Below are 13,568 nucleotides of genomic sequence, written 5' to 3'. Positions count from 1 at the left end.
CCACAGGGTCAGTAGTTCAATCCCTGGTCCTGGCTATATGTCGAATTGTCTCTGGGCAACCAGGAATCCCCAACAGCCCATTCCCATTCCCAGCTGTGCAGTGCCAATCCAAGCCTGGTAAAAATGTACCAAATCAACATGCGGACAATGATCTGCTTTTAAAGCCCTTAATGGTCTGGTACCTTTTTATTTGGCTGATCTGGTTACTATTGATGTGGAAAACCACAATCTCAGATCAACTAAACAGTACTGTCTAGCTGTGCCCAGATCTAGGTGAACCCGTTGGGGTGACAGGGCCTTCGCTGTTATTGCCCCTAAGTTGTGGAACTCTTTGCCAGATATAACTCTTTGTTATATGTGAGCTCTCTACTTTTATATCCAAGCTTAAGACTCCCTTGTTCATGCAGGCATTTGATAGTTCATAATTGATCTCAGTCTATTGTTGTTTTTATTATTCTACTTTATTGTTCCATTTTAATCTTTTAATATTTTATGTTTTTGTAAAGTGCTTAGGTCAATTCTTGATTGTTGTCAAGTGCTATATAAATAAAGATTACATTACATTACAGAGTTGGACATTATGGGGACACAGCAGCTCAACAGGACTTCTCACTTGGTCTGGTGCTGAACTAGCTACTGGGTATCTTTGACACAGAATATTAGGCTGAATATTATTCTGTAGAAGATATGTCATGTTGGTATGAAGTGTTGTTCCACTTCGTAGGTAGAATATGGAGAAGATGGACTAATGAGTCTAAATTCAACCTCCTAACACATACCCACAAAAACAGATTTTCAAAAAGTTTCACTACCCCCTGTCATTATAGATGATTATATATTTTCTATAAATAAAATGATCCTGTTAGTTTATAAAAAAAATTAAAAGAGAAAACATAAGGTACTAAAATATAATTTTGCATTACAGAATGAATTTCTATCCATTTTGTTGTTTTGTGGCCCCTATGTATGAGTAAACTGTGTACTCATATTTAAGTAATGCTAACAGCTTAAAGTAAATCATTATTTACTGATTACATCCCCGAGCTTTCCCATGCCTGATTCCTTTTTCAGAAATAAATTATACAAAATAACTTTATAACTCCACACAGAATTGTTCATGCTTTTATTCTTTACTTTTTCTTCAATCTTCACAAAATGTGAAAGATTCATTAGCTTCAGCCCATCACAGATGATTTAAACATTCATGTCAGGTAGGAACCAGAAAAAACACTCAAATGGTGTTTTCACACGACAGCAGTGATAGTCAGCAGCTTGCAGTTTTTATCTTTTTATTTATGTTAACCTGGACTTCACAGCATGAGTACCATCAGCATGCTGAATTATTTATGCACACTGCTAGTAACTACTGGCCTAAATTTTGAGTTTGCTGCCTATATGCATGAGTCAAGGAGGTATCTGAATACTAATGTAGCATAAGTTCAGCAAGGACATGAAGTTCTGGCTTCACTTTTTTATTTTATCACCATAATGAGGCTACAAAATTCACTGTCATAGGAGGCGGCTTGAGAAGATAAGGGTCACCGTAAACAACCAAGGCTAGACTTTATGAGACCCAAGAGATAAATAGGAGCTGCAGAAGAAGCATTCTTGTTAGAGAACATATGTTTCGCTTACATCCCCCGTGTAAAGGTCACAGTGAGACAGAGTAATAGCTCTAGCATATTCATTGCTGCTCGTCTTCATCTAGGCAGCCATCTATTTGCTACAGATGAGCAGGGGGGACCCCCACATCATTTATGATGGTGAAATTATGTACTCAGTTGCTGGGAGGGGAAAAGCAGAGTTATGAGTTACAGTATTATGACTTCCCAGGGTCTAATGAAGATATAATTTTGCTGCTGAACTGCATAACTGCAGAGGCTTTGTGCCATATTTAAAGATATTATAGAACATTTGGACACCTTTTGAGAGTCTCGGAAACTATACAACATGTTTTATAGTCATATTGTCACCATTAGTGTTACCTTTTATTCATCATCTATAAACTGTGAATCCTAAATGGATATTAATTATTTTATGATTTTTCATTGGTGTCCAATGAGCTGTACGAACAATGACAGCTTCCTGGCACTGGGTTCAAGAATTTAATTTCATATTTTCATAATAGGACAAGCAAGCTTGCTAATTAGAGCAGTAACCCTAGAGAAGCAAATTAGTACTTTATCAAGATGCAAAACTGTGCTGACTTGTAATTTGCAGTTTTGGATTGAGAACAAACTGGAACTCTCTGAAAAGGCTGAGCTATTTTCTCAGTATACTTCATTTGTTGGTCCGGAAATGGCTTTTAATTGCCAAAATAAAATATTTTGGCTAATGCAGAGTGATAAAACATACATCTTTAATAAAAGAAAGTTTAACAGGGTTTAATTCATTTTGTTTTTTGGATTTTTTTATCAACACAGGGTCATAAATATACGTACACCCACAACATTTTTAATACTTGGTTCTGAAAGTTCTAATCTTTTTTTCTATATTTTTAAAATATTGTTCCACAGATAACCACAGATTAATGGTCCCCTTTTCAGCATGTTATTAATGTTCCATATTGTACCAAATCCATATGAAAGTGACAGACTGCTACGCAATAAGAAATATGAGCATGAGAACCCCAAACGTCTTTCTTGGCAACAGCATAACGACACTCCGTCAAAGCTAAAGGTCAAAGTTTAAAACAGTTTAGTGTGTCACCCATAATTCAACACACCAAAAGTCAGACAAGCAGTCTGATAGCACACATCACATCAGAATGCAGTAAGGGAGATAAACATAGGTTTGGGGGATTGAAGATAACAAAGATATTATCAGCATTAAATCCAACAAACACCAAAACCCACACTCCTGTAGATCTGCACAAATAGAAAGATTATATTATTCTATTGTACCTGGTATTTTGTTATTTTATTGTTCTTATATTGTTTTATTTACTGTAAGACTTTGAAGTACATTCATTTTTATACATTTTTGTGCAGTGTAGTATATACGTATATGTTGTGTTACACTGCAAATATATTTGCAATCATATATTTTCAGTTATTTGTTTAGAAAGCTCTGTTTTCAGTTTGACATGAAATTTACATGAAATTTTATTCTTTTTAAAAAACACCAAATTAAATCAACTGTTTTTAATGTGAAAAAACACTATTTTGATCCTAAACACTCAACTGTACAAACATCAGTTTGATTTGGTTTTGGCACAAAATAAACTGTTAGTTTTAGTAAAAATGTCGTGGATATGCTAATAATGAATATAATATAATAGTTTCAAAAATCACGGTTTCTTTAATGTTACACAACACATAAAATCTTTGTGTTTACAAAAACAACACAAAGTCATTTCACACTGGATTTGATCTCCAGAGTCCTATGGGAAAGTCTTCGGTTTTATAAACCCAGCCCCAGGAACCTCCCCACAAGGCTGTGATGTACTGTATTACGTGACAGTGTCATATTTGCTATAGCTGCAAGAGATGTCACTCAAATATGTTCCTGTTAGAGGTCTTCTGCTGCTGGTACAACAGCAGGAGGACAGTTTTAACCTTTGAGATATTAATGTTAACTAAAGATGTCAGATAAATGGGGCCTTTTTCTTTGAAAGTAGATGAATAAAGTATTGTAAAATGGAAATACACTCTATTGCCAAAAGTATTCGCTCACCCATCCAAATAAATAAAGTCAGGTGAGCGAATACTTAAGATACAGTACAACTGTATCTAAATATATTACTTGAGTAAATGTGTTTGTTCCATTATTGGTTTCAACAAGATTTCATGGTCATATCATTAACGTTTTTCATGTGAAGAGTCTGTCTGATTCATGGTGCATTCATGTGCTGATGTGAAATCTGAACTCGTGGAATTGGCTGCTCAGCTATACTGATGAGACTGTTGAATGAAAATCAAACCCAGACAACAAAACCTAAACAAACATGGTGGAGAGGAAAACATGAATTTGACAGCTGCTTGCTTTGTAAATAGTGCTGTTCGTGATTAAATGTTCTTATGTCATCCTAGAACAATGAGTTAAATACATTGATATCCAAAAGTTAGGTCTGTTAATAAGAAGGAAAACACCTGAGCTTCTGGTTTTCTACTGTAAGATCCTCTGCTCTAAGTACATGTTTGTAGCAGCTGCAGTTTAAGGTTTGAAATGTAATCCCATCAACCTGTTAGAGTTTCCCAAACAGCAGGCCTGACCAGCTGAAAGCAGACACCTCCCTACCCCCCCACCAGGTCTGCTATGAGACAGGCAAAAAAATGTTGATGTCATGGCCACACCATCATCACCACCATCACCAAGCCAGTACTCCACGTTGATCTGTACTTCAAATCCACAACAGAGCCTCACGTTCCATTCTTCAGCTGACACAAATGATTTGTTGACAAGGGTTCACCACAGCCAGGACTGCTGACAACCATCTCAACCCCACTCACCCACCAACCCCAACCCCACATCAATATGGACACACAGTGACTTTGTTTGGAATGCAAAGCAGGGTTTTGCTCTTTTTTTAGATTTCAGCACATGACCAAACATGTGCACACACAGGCAGCCAGAAAATGTCTTTTTTCATCAGGATCAAGCCACAAGTTAAAAAAACATGCAAAAACATCAACAGCATCAGCATCTACTTGGGATGTTAAGTGACTGTCCCTGGAGGTTATCACTGATGACCAACTAAGCTTTACTGATTAACTCTGCTGCATTTCTGGTCACTCAGATTTGCCCTCTACAACATCAAAAGGTTTTGACCTCACCTTCCCGAATATACGACTCAGCAACTCCTTCTAGTCATATCTACTCTTGACTACTGCAATACCCTGCTAACAGGGCTGCGCACTGCACACAACTCATCGAGAAGATCCATACTGCAGCAGCACATCTCTGTTTTGATCACCCAAAAAGGACTTAGGTGACACTATTTTTCAGATCTCTGCAGTGGTTTCCAGTACCTGCCTGCATCAGGTTCAAAGCTCTGACTATCATCTATAGAGTGTTCAACCACTGCACTCAAATAGTGAAAAAAACTAAACAAAAACCCAACTTCCCTATGTAGGTGAGTCATTTACAACCCTGATTCAAAAAAAAGTTGGGATGATGTGTAAAATGTGAATAAAACTGAATGCAGTTATTTGCACAGCAGGAACACATGTCAAAAGTTGGTAATACTATGTTAATACTGTAATAGTATGCTTTGACATGTCCCACAAAAGTGAATGAAGACGTAAGTTTTAAGTACCTGTTTTTTATTTCCTGTGTGTTGTCCTTCATTCTGCCCACTCTCAGACACACTGTCTAATAATGATGACTTTAAATTTAGAAAATGATGATTTTCAAAACTGGCCACTGATTTCCATAATGGCCACTGTTCATTAAGTGTATTAGCTTTAAATATTACATTTGAAAAATTATTAATATTAAAAATAATATTCAATATTATTTCCCTCTACCGTGTCTGGCTTGATAAACATGGTTGATAACGCAAGACTAGATTTTATTAATATAAAATATTATTAATCTATTTAGTACTATTGTTCTCGCATCTTTTAGTTTTGGAGTTCTTAAAGCATTTACTGGGCTGCTGAGTGGAAAAATAACTATAGCATTTTACTATTTAGGTTTTATTTTTGGAGCTCATGCTATCTGCTGTATGGGTTATGACACTGAACTCACTAATGGTGACTGTCTAATGGGGCAAAGCAAACCTGTTTACAAAAGCAGCAGGTGAGCTACGTTTAACAGAAAGCTTCACAGTTTTTCAGTCTGCCTTAAAGAAGCTGTTTGGTTTCCATATAGACAGTGAACAAGTTTGCTGTCATAATTCTTCCTGTTCATACCGGCCATGAAGAGATAACTTTCTAAAGCACTTTCAAAAAGATCAAAAAGAACAAACATGAACAAAATTAAACAAAAACAAAAAGATACAAAGAAAATACAAATAAAATAAAACATTTTTTTGTCTTTTTTACTCTTCGGGGTCCTGTGGGTACGGGGTCTTTTACCTGTCTGTGCCCAGGGGCCCATGTCCTCATTATCCATCCCTTGGAGCCAACATTCATCCATTATTTGTAACCGCTTATCCGGTTTAGGGTCAAGGGGGTACTGGAGCCTATTCCAGCTGCCATTGGGCGAGGGGCAGGGTCCACCCTGGACAGGTCTCCAGTCTATCTCAGGCCAACACAGAGAGACGTAGACAGACAGACAACCATTCACACCTATGGGCAATTTAATGTCATCACTTAACCTAACATGCATGTCTTTGGACTGTGAAAGGAAACCCATGCAACAAAGGGAGAACATGCAAACTCCACATGAGGACACAGTCAATCAGGAACGCAAACCCACTAGCTGTAAGGTGGCAGTGCTAATCACTCCACCACTGTGGACTTGTACATTAATATTTATACATTTGTACAATTCAAGTCATTTACAGTGGAGACACATTCACAGTGGAAACTGTGGCACTGATTTAACGCCTAAAGCAATGAGGTATTATATAATGTGAAAAGTCCGCATAGGGAGCCTGAGTTGGCCGGACATTATAACAGGACTTTCCCACATGAGACAGGAGTTTGACTCCAGTGAGAGATGTTTCTCACTTTTAATGATTATTTTTGCACAACAATACGCACGTGCTAACAATAGTAACAGAGTACACGTGTAAGTTTTGCACTGTAATATGTCCTTAAACTTAACCTTACTCTGAGGTCGTTTTGCCTAATCCTGATGCATTTTGTGTTGTTCTTGTGGTGTCAGATAGAGGCGCTCCTGTGTTCAATAGAGATGACATAGTGATAATATTTGAAGCTTTGGGGAGCATTGTTACCTGATGCTATGGAATGAGTACACGTTGGGAAATCTTTCACAGTTCAAGTCATTTTAATAGGAAACTCTTGGTGTTTCCCTGTTAAAATTGCTTTTGAAAGGAAGTAAAAAAAAAGGATACATTTTATATTGTAAATGCGGCAACTTTGGAAGATTTCCACTTCTATTTTGAGCGTGAATACTCTGAAATGTTAAAGCCTCACACAGATAATCTTAAATAAACCTAACTTGGTCGAGGAACATTTCACTCAGCTGATGTCATGTGGCTGTGAATGAAGAGCCTTTGCCACATTCCTCTCCCTAAATCACCACTATATCTCACATCTCAGGACTCAGACAGTTGGAATGAAACCCAGTCACTTTTTACTAAACCTCCAAGAGCCCTCCTTTAGGCTTGTCTGGGGTGGCTTGTCTTTGCCTTTGGCTGAAAAAGTGGCCCTGAGGAACCATGGGACCCCGTCTGCTGAACCTTTCCGACAGGGTGGAGTGTGATTTACTGGGTGCCAGTATCTAACAGTTCCCAGCGATGTGATTTACAGAGTGCGAGCAGAACTCAAATCTGACTTGGAGCTGTTGAAGTCTACTACAGACTCTGCTCCATCTTGCATTAGCACTGACACTGCTCACCCACAACTGCTGACAAACTCTTCACATTTCTGTTTTATTCATGTGCACAGTCCTACTTCACCCCTAACCCTCTTTATATATGTAACTGCTCCTAAATAGAACAGCTCAAATGGCTCTTAGATTTGTCTCTGCACCCAACAATATCCCCCGAAACACAGCGAGGGCAAGGGAACAATATTTCAGTTATGCATAATTCATGCTGAGCTTGACTTTTAACGAGGTGCTAAAAATCCTGACATGTGGCCCACTCAATGCTGGATATCTCAACATAAATTCTTAATACTTTTTAATGAACTGCATCAGTCCGAGGTGTTTATCTGTAATAAAAATCTTAAAATTGTAACTTAGTGACATTACATTGTTGCTCTGGCCTAGAAGTCATATAACATGAATAAAACTCTAGTCCCACGGCTTCTACATCAAGATCAACATCGGCTCGTTTCAGCAGCTCGCCGGTTAGTGATCGCACTGAGTGAGAAATACCATCCAAGGGCGCCCACTTTTTTCACTTGTTATTCAGGACTATTTATCTGAATGCATGGTGAATTTGTGCCTCAATGCATTTTAATGCTCTTTCTTTCTTTGTCTGTGGCTCATGGCTGCACTATCATTACACCACTAATCTGGCTGCAAAGCTTGTTGTTTACCAGGCCGCTTTATGCTTCTTTTCTTTAACCAGGAGGAGCACGTACATGTGTGGGTGTACTATCTGCACATAGTGTCATAAAGAAGCTGTTCTCCGCTCACATTCCTGGTCTCGGTATCTCTCAGCACGACACCCCGCTGAGTAACTAGATGATATATTGTCTGAGCTCATGATAAGCGGCCACGAAAAAATAAAAGTCTCAGTTTTTCTGGACCATGAAAATGATTCCATGTGGACGCTCACGTTTTTGTCCGTCCCTGGCTGGAATATGAGTGGGCATCCATTTCACAAGGCGAGATGAATATTGTGACAAGTGTGTCATGGTGTTTGGAAATGACATGACCTATGAGCAATGTGGCCTTTTTTTGCCAGGTCACACACATGGAGCAGTTTTTCTGCTGGCAGCAGAGTGACTGTCCAACACTAAGCTGCCTGTAATTGAATATTTGTAAGAATTTGTTTAACTAGGACAATATAATTATATTTAACTGCTGCTTTTTAAGGCTGTTTATGAATTAAATTTTTCAATTTGATCTTTCTACTCAGAATTTGCTGAAAAAAATATTTTTATTCCACTTTTATCCCTGTTATCAGCATAGGAGTGGACACATGGTACTAATGGTAATGACTTTGTAAAAACTAATGAACTGACCACTGAGTGAAAATTCATAAATTAATAAAAGCAAAGTCATAGTCATAGTCATGTTTTGCATTTTTGCAAGTTTGATGGAGGTTTTAATAAATTACTTTCATTGGCTTTTTACTCACCAAATTGTATTTGCATGCAACAAACACAATAAAAGATTTGTCCAACTGAACGTCTCACCTCAGCTTGGGTGTGTGCAGTGAGAGTGTGTCTGTGGTTTTGTAGAAACTGCTCCACCCTCCATTAGGCAGAAGCACTGTATCAAAAACATCACAACTATGACTTTACATGTGTTAATCTCATTCATTGAAAATAAAAGTGTTGGGAATCTGTCAGCATTCCTACTCAGTCACAGGTGAGGCAACAGGTCAATGTAACATGTGTGTTCTGTAGTTATGTTAAAATAAATGTGTTTTGGTGTGTTATTATCATGTTAATGACAGGCCTAGTTGTTCCATCAAGACAAACGGTAGAAAAAAGTCAATTCATGTGAGCTAACATATGGAGTTTACATGTGGACATCATAGACATGAATTGTTATTCCATCCACTCTGTGTAATGCACCTCTTCCATTGGCAGAGGGTTTTGTCTTAGACCATGTGGCTAAAAACCTTTGGTTGAGCTTTAAGGTGTCAGTTCAAGAGCATGAGCATCCTTCCTCAGATGGTAACCTTTCAGTCCATGATAATATAAAAGTCACTCGGCTGTAGACAGTGACACTGCTTTTCAGCAGCAGCAGGTTAATAGCATTATATTATTACACTACATACTTGCCTCAATTACTCAAGTACATTCTGTTTATAATACTAAAGAGATTTTAATTTAAGCTGCAGTCTATAAGTTGATTCATGACTTCAGGCCAGTGGTGCTTCTTTGATCCTTCCAGTAGTTTTATGTAATAGAAACTGTAATACATGCCATGAAGGATAGAGTGGACAGCTAATTCTGCTCTTAAACAATCCCGAATCTCTCCACCCTCAGGTTACTGTGCTGAGTTACAGCACTTTAAAACTGATGCTTCAGCACACTCTGTGGTTATGTGATTCTTAGACTGGTCATTTAGAAGCTTGATTCAAACAAAAATGAAAATGAGCATCCTGTTATCATGGATATGCTAGTTACATATAAAGATGTTTCTGCCTAATTAGTGGGTTGATCTGAACTAAGAATGAGATGTATCGGCCACAAAGCAGTGACCTTATGACAGAGCACCACCATCTGTTAGCATGGGTCATAGACGACTGTTCCCTGCTGAATTCTATTGATCTAGCTGTGCAAATATTGCCATAGTTTGCTGTCTAACATGTAGCAGATGTTTTCCAGGATCCCCCCCCCCCCCCCCCCCCCTCCTCCCTTATACTGCATGTTGGCTGATTAGGATCAAAACATTTCAATTCAAACTGTGGCTGCTCCAAACTCCACAGGCTGGTGGAGTGCAACACTTTACTGTCTCTCTGACTGACTTTTATTGTCCGTGTCACACAGGCCTTTTATGCACACACACACAGACACACAGACATGTCGTCCACTGTTAAGGCCTAAAACCAGAAACAAAACGTCCAAAGAAAGGCTGCACCTGCCTGCTGCTGCCTGTGAAGTCCTGCTCCAGCTCCCAGAGAGCTCAACCATCAACTTGTCCAGTGGCAGCAGTGTCAGTTGTTTCCTTTGGCTAACTCCCTGTCTGCTCTGTTTTCCTTCAGCATCTGGGGCCAACTTACATGGAGTGTTCACACAGGGACTTGTTTCAGCCTTCTTTGCAGATACTCTGTCAAATGCTGACCTGTTCTAAGTTTAGAGAAACACTAAGCAGCAATACAACTTATCTTATCACCAGTAATATAAGAACATAATTATAATACATTGCTAAAATGAAAACTACAAAACAGTCCAGTGTCTGTTGTAATTAGACTTTTACAGTATGAGAATGTTCTCCTGGAAATTGGAACCGCATAGCTCGATTGCTCTAGTGGCATAAAATGACAAAGACACTTATTGCAGTTGGGTCACACAGTATATACAGTTACAAACTTTAGTTGGTGGGAGTTTCACTCCAGTGTCTACTTTCTGTTGTTATTGTGAGCATGAGGTTGCTACACACTGACACATATTCTATCAGGTTTTAAGCACTTATTTCAAGCCAAATCACAACATTTTTCAACCCTTTCTCCAAAAAATTAACTTCCTGTACAAATACACAGAAAAAAGGATTATGTACTTGGAATGAATGGAATGAATGAAATAGTACTATTATTAAGGGAAAAGGAGCTGCCAAGAGGTGGTTGGGGAGAGTAGTGGTACAGAGCATAGGAATGTTAAGCCAAAGACCAGTGTTTGATTCCTGAGTTCTGTATCTGGTTAGGTTAAGGCAAAAAAAAAAAAAAAAACCTAGAGAAAGAAAACATTGGAGATTATGGATCTGTTTAAAAGTGAAAAAGCACATTTAGCACAAAAATATCATTTTCCTCTATTACACCAGCATGTGACCTTCCTCTGACCATAACCAGCTCCTGTACCTGCCTAATCAAAATCATAAAAAGCTGTAATCACACGAACTGGACATTGTACTGCAGGATCATTTCTTAAGACAGAAAATTAAATGAAATATTTTGGTTCAAGGTCGGATATTTTGGCAAACAAAAATACATTGTGTGGTAATATTTTATTGATATGTTCAGTTCAGTGCCACTGTAAGAGACGGCAGCCAACATAGCACGTCTAATCACCTCACTTGAAAACGTTATCACATTATGATTGTGAATGTAATCATTAGATGGATTATATTCAGATGCAACAAACCCAATGTGCATAAAATGACTTTTCAAAAAATTAAAAAAAGTTGCATTTAGAGTAGGATCTAAAGAAAGCCTGACTAAAAAAATAAAAATATTTGAAAAGACCCAACTCTTGCACACTAAATGATTTTGTAGAAAACCGTGAGATAAAAGAAAAGGATGATCTATTTATTTTCTCTGATTTAAGCTGGTGGACAACTGGTTTTCTAAATAGTGTGGACTTTCAGTTAGCTCATCAGAACAAAGCTCAGCTGATATGAGAGGTTGTCATTCTCTCCTGCATCTAAACAGACCTGATACTTTGTCCACTCAGGTCTATTCAGTCCATTTGATGATGTGCTTGTTTGCCCATTAGGACGGGCTGTGCTTTTAATTATAACTGTGCTGCTATGCTGAATTAGTTGGCTGGTATTTCTTTTTTAAGAAGCCTGCTGTGATAGGTTTCTTTCGTTAAAGAATTATTATCTCCCTTGTAAAAGGTAAAGCTTACATGCTTCTCTACTTTGCCAGCTAAAAAATTGAAGTAAATCACTGAGACAGAGCAAGACAAATGCTAATCAACTAAAGTATAAAGTTTGAAAAGAAATAACAAGGCAGCACGTCTGTAAGTTTGAGCATAGAAATAAGCATGAATGGGGCATGCTGACAGTTTGCTGAGGTATGTGACATGTCTCCAGATCGTGACCTTTGTTGCATGTCTTTCCTTCCCTCTGTGCCATCTTTGCTGTCACTCCCCACTGTCGATGTCCAGCAGAGCAGAAATGTCACCAAACCTAATCTCAAAGAACAACTAAGAATTAACCATGACAAGTCAGTGAAGTGTTTTCCAAACTCCACACACTGTACTCCATATTGGGTTATATTTATTCGTGCTCCAATGCCGGTCGATACGTTGTTGACAACTGGAAGTGGCTGTCGTGCAGTGTTGCTCTGTATATTGTCCAAATGAACAGGACCAATATCTGATTTTCAGTAAGGAGCAGCCGTAAAGTCATGGCATATTAATTGGGTTGAATACACACGTGTCAGCAAGATGAATTTGAACCGAGTGCACAGAGAGTCATTAGATGGAAAGCAGCCTGCTAAGTGTGTGTGGATAATGTGTCAAAGAGGCCCTGTAGTCACACAGCAGGATGTGAGCTGCATCGAGTGGAACTGCAGCTCCTTTAATGACCAATCCACTGGGCAGATGATGATTGTCACATCAGCTTGCATGCAACAGCATGTAGTGTAACTAATACTAGAGCTTTCAGGTTTTTTCAGGTTCAATGCTGCACTAATCAATATCATCTTTGAATCAAATCAAACATTTAACCTGAAGTCACCAACTCTACGTTTCCTCTCAACTCTACTGAGCTTTACAACCTCATTTAGCTGATTATTCTTGTTTCACAACAGCACAGTTTTTATTAAAGACAGTAAACAGTAGTTTAGTCAAATGTGAATGGATTCAGCATCTAAATCATTCACTGCTTAGCATTGAAAAAGACCAATAACAGCATGTACATACACTTAAGTAACACGGTTTGTCAGAGAATCCAGTTTTCTCTGAGAAAATGTACTTAGATGCACTTACTGGTTACTGAAAATCCATGTAAATATGCAGCAGATAATCTGATTTCTCCTCTACCTCCGACTGACTTCAGAAGCATAGCTCACCAGCTTGTTCTCATTCCTAAGTCAAAAAAAACATTGCTTAGTCCAGTCCCTTCTGCGTTACATGTTTCAGTACCCATTTACGTAGTTGATTGACACCCAGAAACCAGACACTTCCAAATTTGACACCCAAAGAAATGATGTAAAATATGGAGTGAAAAGGTCTCATAAGGACGTGGACAGGTTGGTGGATGGTACAAGAAGATAGAGGATTTTTACACAGGAGACCGGGGTTTGCCTCTAGTGCGAGACATTGTGGCACTTAGTACCTAAATCCAACCGTTGTTGTCTCCTGACATAACGTTACCCTGATGTTGTTTTCCCTAAAGCTAATGCAGTTTTTCTGCCTATATAAAGA

The sequence above is a fragment of the Channa argus genome, chromosome 17, assembly GCF_033026475.1.
Source record: "Channa argus isolate prfri chromosome 17, Channa argus male v1.0, whole genome shotgun sequence".
NCBI lineage: Eukaryota > Metazoa > Chordata > Actinopteri > Anabantiformes > Channidae > Channa > Channa argus.
The sequence above is the reverse complement of the archived record's forward strand: the minus strand, read 5'-3'. Positions refer to the sequence as shown.